This window comes from Triticum urartu, chromosome 3A (assembly GCF_056163025.1).
Source record: "Triticum urartu cultivar PI428250 chromosome 3A, HENAU_Tu73, whole genome shotgun sequence".
Classification (NCBI taxonomy): Eukaryota; Viridiplantae; Streptophyta; class Magnoliopsida; order Poales; family Poaceae; genus Triticum; species Triticum urartu.
Window position 1 is genome coordinate 459058709 of NC_141875.1, and position 6860 is coordinate 459065568.

A 6860-nucleotide genomic window follows, 5' to 3' on the forward strand; every position below is an offset into this window, starting at 1 on the left:
CTGTCCAAACCGCCAAAGGACTTGCCGAAGATCAAAGTGGCCATCCCCATTACATTCGGGTATTAGTTGGACTTGATTTCTTGTTTTAGTATGAAACTGGATTTGAGTTGACTCATTCCGTCAGACGTGACCGACTGAACTCTGAAATTTGTAGTGCCGCTACCTCTGGGACTTCCACTCGCCAGTATGAAGACGAGGACATGGAAGATGCGGTCACCTCCAATCCGGGTATAATCCTCGTGATCTCGTTCTCGATTGTATGGTCGATTAACTTCTGGTGACTCATCCGGGGTCGACTGATTTCTTTGCAGCCCCTCCCAATGTCATTGAGCTTCCGGATGATGACGAGGACATGCCGCTGAGACCCAGGAAGAGCAAGAAAGCAGCTCCTGGCAAGATAACTCTGTCAGAACCGGCGACAGAACCAACAGTCCAACGGCCTGAAGATGCAAGTAGAGCCTCTGTAACCTTTGCTGTCCTAGTGTCGAGGGAGCGTCCCGCACCGTTGACTGTACCAGTGTTTTCTTCAGCCGTCCAACCTCATGCCTCGGAGCTCCAAGATGCTGCATTTGGACCGTCTGTCCCCTTCTTCACCACCTATCATGTTCCGGAAAGCCAGTTGGACCCGCTGTGGAGGCTATCCATTAGGCTGGCGTAATGATGGAGCGGATGAAGGTGGTGCACGACAATAGTCAAGCTATTTATGACGCCAGCGCGGCTCTTTGAGCCAATGTCCAGGTAAGTTGACTTCTGATTGAACTTGACTTCCGACTAAACTTGTCTTATTAGGATATGCCACCTGAATATTTTCCTTCGCACAATCTCTTATTGTCTGCTTTGAATCTGTACACCCACTGGGTGTTTTGTCGTCTTTATTATTTGCACTCTTCCACTCGGTCTGGTCGAATGGGATCTGGACCAGTGGGGGCACGCTAAGTGCACCCGCTAAGTGTAGTCCCCGAGACTGCAGTCGACTGCTGGCAGTCGGCTGGGGTCTGAGCACTTTTCGTCTCTTTTCTTTTATTTTGTGCACTCGGTCTGGGCGGGCCAGCCGAGTGACATCCAAACCAGTGGGTTCACGCCAAGTGCACCCACTGGGTGTAGTCCCCGAGACCGTAGTCGACTGCTGGCAGTCGGCTGGGGTCTAAGCACTCTTTTTTTTGTATTCGGTCTGGGCGGACCAGTCGAATGGAATCCAAACCAGTGGGGGCACGTCAAGTGCACCCACTGGGTGTAGTCCCCGAGACCACAGTCGACTGCTGGCAGTCGGTTGGGGTCTGAGTAGTCTTGAAGCTTTATTCACGCGGAAGTAAATAATCTTTGATCTTGTCGATTGATATGTCTTTTACTTGCTGCAGAAATCTTGCACCCTCATTTCTAAGTTCGACGAATTTGAGGAGAAGCAGAGGCAACTCAACCTTGACCTGGAGCTGGCCCAACAAAACTTGAAGAAGGCTCAAGATGAAGTTGCCTGTATGGAAGGTAACTGCCCGTCGACTGCTCATGTCGACCGTCCTTTAAATTATCCGTTCGATCTTCTGTTTGATCTAAATTTGTATTTTGCAGAGAAAACGAGGCTGGCCCTGGAGAAGAAGGATCTGGATCTTGCAGCTGCGCAGAAGGAGGCTCAGGAGAAGACTGCCCTTGCTGACCAAAAACTGGCTTCGGTCAGAGCACTAGAGGAATAAATCAACAAGATGAAGTCGTCTCTCACTGAATCCAATCGAGAGGCGACTCGTCTGAAAAAAGATAAAGTGGCTCTGACCGACCAGCTGGAGAGCATGACTCGCAGGAGGAACAATTTGGAGGCTTATTTGAAAGCTCTTGCCAAGAAACTCTTTCTTATGCTTGAAGGTACCTCTTTTTTACTCGACTATTTTCCTTGTTTGCAAGTTGGATCCAACCAGTCGACTCATTAACTCTTTGACTTTGTAGAATTCTGCCAAAACTTTGAAGAGGAGACCGGATGGGTCGAGACAGGCTTGGACCCTATCCTTTCTCCAGTCGGCGATGAGGCTGCCATGAATGTGCTTCGACTGGAATCTCGCGTCGCCAGTGTTACAAGTTATCTTGCCCGTCTGAAGGTTGCAGTTTCACGCATCGACTCATCGCTCTGGCCAAGGGTGACGCTTCAGAATGACCTCGAGTCTCTGATGGCTCGACTCAATGAGGTCCCTGGCCGAGTGCAGGAATGGAAGAAGTCCTCTGCCCGCTGCGGTGCTAACGTGGCTCTGTCACTGGTCAGGGTCCACTGCAGAGAGGCTCGAGAAGAGAAGCTGACGGCAATCAAGGTCGCCAACACAAAAAGCACGACTTCCAGTCCTTCATGGAAACTTTCATTGCTGCTGCCACTCGGATCATGGATGGGATCGACTTGGACGAGTTCGTCGAGCCTGCCAGTCCTCCTCCTGCTGAGTGAACCAACTTGATACTCAAACTTGCTTTAAATTTGCCTCGGTATGCCGAGTGGTTATTGTAACCGTTAAACTCTTTCGGGCCTAACGCCCGAGTACTTTTATCTTCGTCCTGAGACCTTTGAGATTTTATCTGATCTTTGTTTATCTTCTGCATGTGCTTGCATTTACCTTTGAGTGGAACTTATTCTTCACTTAGAATATTCTTTGAGATGTAACTTTGAAGGAAATATCCCAGTCGACCTGCACCTCGTCGTCCTTGCAGATAGGGATGGAGCACACATTGTACTTGTGGCGCAGCTCTGAGGAGAGGTTTGCAGTCGACCTGCACCTTGCCGTCCTTGCGAATAGGGATGGAGCGCATATTGTACTTGTGGCGTAGTTCCGCGGAGAGGATTGCAGTCGACCTGCACCTCGTCATCCTTGCGGATAGGGATGGAGCAGACATTGTACTTGTGGCTCAGCTCCGTGGAGAGGATGTTTCAACTTAGGCGAGTACTAGACTGCAACTAAGCCCCCGAGTGTGAGGTTTGCTCATCACTCGGTAGGATTTTTGAAACTTAGGCGAGTACTGGACCGCAGCTAAGCCCCCGGGTGTGAGGTTTGCACATCACTCGGTAGGATTTTTGAAACTTAGGCGAGTACTGGACTGCAGCTAAGCCCCTGAGTGTGAGGTTTTCTCATCACTTGGTAGGATTTTTGAAACTTAGGCGAGTACTGGACTGCAGCTAAGCCCCTGAGTGTGAGGTTAAGCCTCCGAGTGGGAGGCTTGCTCATCACTCGGTAGGATTTTTGAAACTTAGGCGAGTACTGGACCGCAGCTAAGCCCCCGAGTGAGAGGCTTGCTCATCACTCGGTAGGATTTCTAAAACTTAGGCGAGTACTGGACTGCAGCTAAGCCCCCAAGTGAGAGGTTTGCTCATCACTCGGTAGGATTTTCAAAACTTAGGCGAGTACTGGACTGCAGCTAAGCCCCCGAGTGAGAGGCTTGCTCATCGCTTGGTAGGATTTTTAAAACTTAGGTGAGTACTGGACTACAGCTAAGCCCCCGAGTGAGAGGCTTGCTCATCACTCGGTAGGATTTTTAAAACTTAGGCGAGTACTGGACTGCAGCTAAGCCCATGAGTGAGAGGCTTTCTCATCACTCGGTTGGATTTTTTAAAACTTAGGCGAGTACTAGACTGCAGCTAAGCCCCCGAGTGAGAGGCTTGCTCATCACTCGGTAGGATTTTTTTAAACTTAGGTGAAACGGATTCGCAACTAAGCCCCCGAGTGAGAGGCTTGTCCATCACTCGGTAGGATTTTTTAACTTAGGCGAAACGGATTCGTAGCTAAGCCACCCACTGGGGGATTTCAGAAAACAAATGTAAACAATCGACAATCTTTTTAGAAGACTGTAAAACTCTTGTCTTCGATGAACAAACTATAAAGGTCTTATTACATCTCAACAGACTGAGTGCTTAAGTATAAAAGGGGCGGAGCAGCTCCGCATTCCAGGCACGCGGCTCGTCTTTCTTGTGCTCGACGTCGTAGAGGTGGTACGCTCCATTGTGGAGCACTCTAGTGACCACGAAGGGGCCTTCCCAAGAGGGAGCGAGCTTGTGTGGTTTCTGCTGATCCACTCGGAGAACTAAGTCTCCCTCTTGAAATGCTCGACCCCTCACGTTTCTGGCATGGAATCGACGCAGGTCTTGCTGATAGATGGTTGATCGGATCTAGGCCATCTCTCTTTCTTCTTCCAGGAGGTCAACTGCATCCTGCCTTGCTTGTTCTGCTTCTTCCTCTGTGAACATCTCGACTCGGGGTGCATTGTGGAGCAAGTCACTCGGAAGTACAACTTCGGCTCCATAAACCAAAAAATGGGGTTCTGCCAGTCGACCGATTGGGAGTTGTCCTCAATCCCCATAATACTGATGGAAGTTCATCGACCCAGGCTCCTGTTGTGTGTTTGAGGTCGCGCATCAGTCGGGGTTTCAGTCCTTTGAGAATCAATCCATTTACTCTTTCAGCTTGCCCATTCGACTGGGGGTGGGCGACTGAGGCATAGTCAACTCGAGTACCTTGTGAAGCACAGAAAGTCCTGAACTCATCAAAATCGAAGTTTGACCCATTGTCAGTGATAATGCTGTGTGGAACACCATATCTGAATGTTATCTCTCTGATGAAACCAACAGCAGTACTGGCATCAAGGTTCTTGATAGGCTTGGCTTCAATCCACTTGGTGAACTTGTCGACTGCTACAAGCACATGAGTGAATCCACTCCTGCCAGTCCTCAAAGGTCCAACCATATCCAACCCCCAGACAGCAAAAGGCCAGACGAGTGAAATGGTCTTTAGGGTTGACGCAGGCTTGTGAGACATGTCGGAGTAAAATTAGCAACCTTCACATTTGTCGACTATTTCTTGTGCCATCTCATTTGCCCGAGGCCAGTAAAATCCCGCTCGGTATGCTTTGGCCACAATGGTCCGAGAGGACGCATGGTGGACACAGGTCCCCGAGTGGATATCATTGAGGATCACTCGACCTTCTTCAGGTGTTATGCATTTCTGGCAAACTCCAGTCACACTTTCTCTGAACAACTTTCCTCTTATCACAGTAAAGGCCTTAGATCGATGGACGATCTGTCGAGCCTCTTCTTCATCTTCTAGGAGTTCTATTCTAAGAATGTATGCGATATATGGTACTGTCCAATCGGGGTTGATGACCAAAACTTCCATGATCAAGTTGACCACGGCTGGAATCTCGATTTCAGTCGGATTGGTGGCTGTCGGTGTCAAAACCGGCGGATCTCGGGTAGGGGGTCCCGAACTGTGCGTCTAGGCGGATGGTAACAGGAGACAAGGGACACGATGTTTTTACCCAGGTTGGGGCCCTCTCAATGGAGGTAAAACCCTACTCCTGCTTGATTAATATTGATGATATGGGTAGTACAAGAGTAGATCTACCACGAGATCAAGGAGGCTAAACCCTAGAAGCTAGCCTATGGTATGATTGTTGTTTTTACGGACTAAACCCCTCCGGTTTATATAGACACCGGAGAGGGCTAGGGTTACACAGAGTCGGTTACAATGGTAGGAGATCTACATATCCGTATCGCCAAGCTTGCCTTCCACGCCAAGGAAAGTCCCTTCCGGACACGGGACAAAGTCTTCAATCTTGTATCTTCATAGTCCAGGAGTCCAGCCGAAGGTATAGTCCGGCTATCCGGACACCCCCTAATCCAGGACTCCCTCAGTGGCACTCTCTAGCTGTGGGGGATCTTCAGTGAAGGGATCTTCTTGAACTGAAGGGGTATGAATATGCTCCAAGAACACATTACTGGTAATGGCTTCTCTCTTGGAGCCTATCTTTGCTAGATCACCGGCTGCTTGATTTTTCAGTCGAGGGATGTGATGGAGCTCTAACCCCTCGAACCTCTTTTCTAACTTCCTTACTGCGTTGCAATAACCAGTCATGGCTGGGATTCTGATGTCCCACTCCTTCATCACCTGATTGACCACTAAATCCGAGTCGCCATAGACCATGAGGCGACGGACGCCGAGTGAAATGGCCATACGCAATCCATACAGAAGTGCCTCGTATTCAGCCTCATTGTTGGAGGAGTCAAAGTGAATCTGGAGAACATAACTGAGTTTGTCACCACGGGGGGAGACCAAAACCACTCCAGCACCAGAACCATTCAACATCTTGGACCCATCAAAGAACATGGTCCAATGCTCCGAGTGAATCTGGGTCGGAAGTTGCTGTTCGATCCACTCGGCGAGGAAATCAGCTATTTCTTGGGACTTATTAGCCTTCTTTGCTTCAAACTTGATATCCAGGGGAAGGGGTTCAATCGCCCACTTTGCCACTCGACCAGTTGCATCTCTGTTGTTCAAAATCTCTGATAATGGAGCGTCGCTGATGACTATAATAGAATGATCAGAGAAATAGTGGGCAACCTTCTTTGTGGTCATGTAAATTCCATAAACAAGCTTCTAATAATGGGGATATCTTTGCTTTGATGGAGTCAGAACTTCAGAAACGTAATATACTGGGCGCTGAACTTTATAAGTTTTTCCTTCTTCTTCCCGCTCGACCGTGAGTACTGTACTGACAACTTGTCCAGTGGCTGCAATGTAAAGCAGTAAAGGCTCTTTGCTGATTGGTGCAGCAAGCACCGGCTGGGTGGAAAGTAGGGCTTTGAGCTCTACAAACGCTGCATCAGCTTCGGGAGTCCACTCGAACTTATCAGACTTCTTCATCAGTCGGTAAAGAGGCAGTGCCTTTTCACCGAGACGAGAAATGAATCGACTCAAGGCGGCCAAACAACCGGTAAGCTTCTGGACATCGTGCACATGCACAGGGCGTTTCATCCGAAGAATGGCACCAACTTTCTCTGGGTTAGCGTCGATTCCTTGTTCGGAAACGAGAAAACCGAGTAACTTTCCACCAGGTACTCCGAA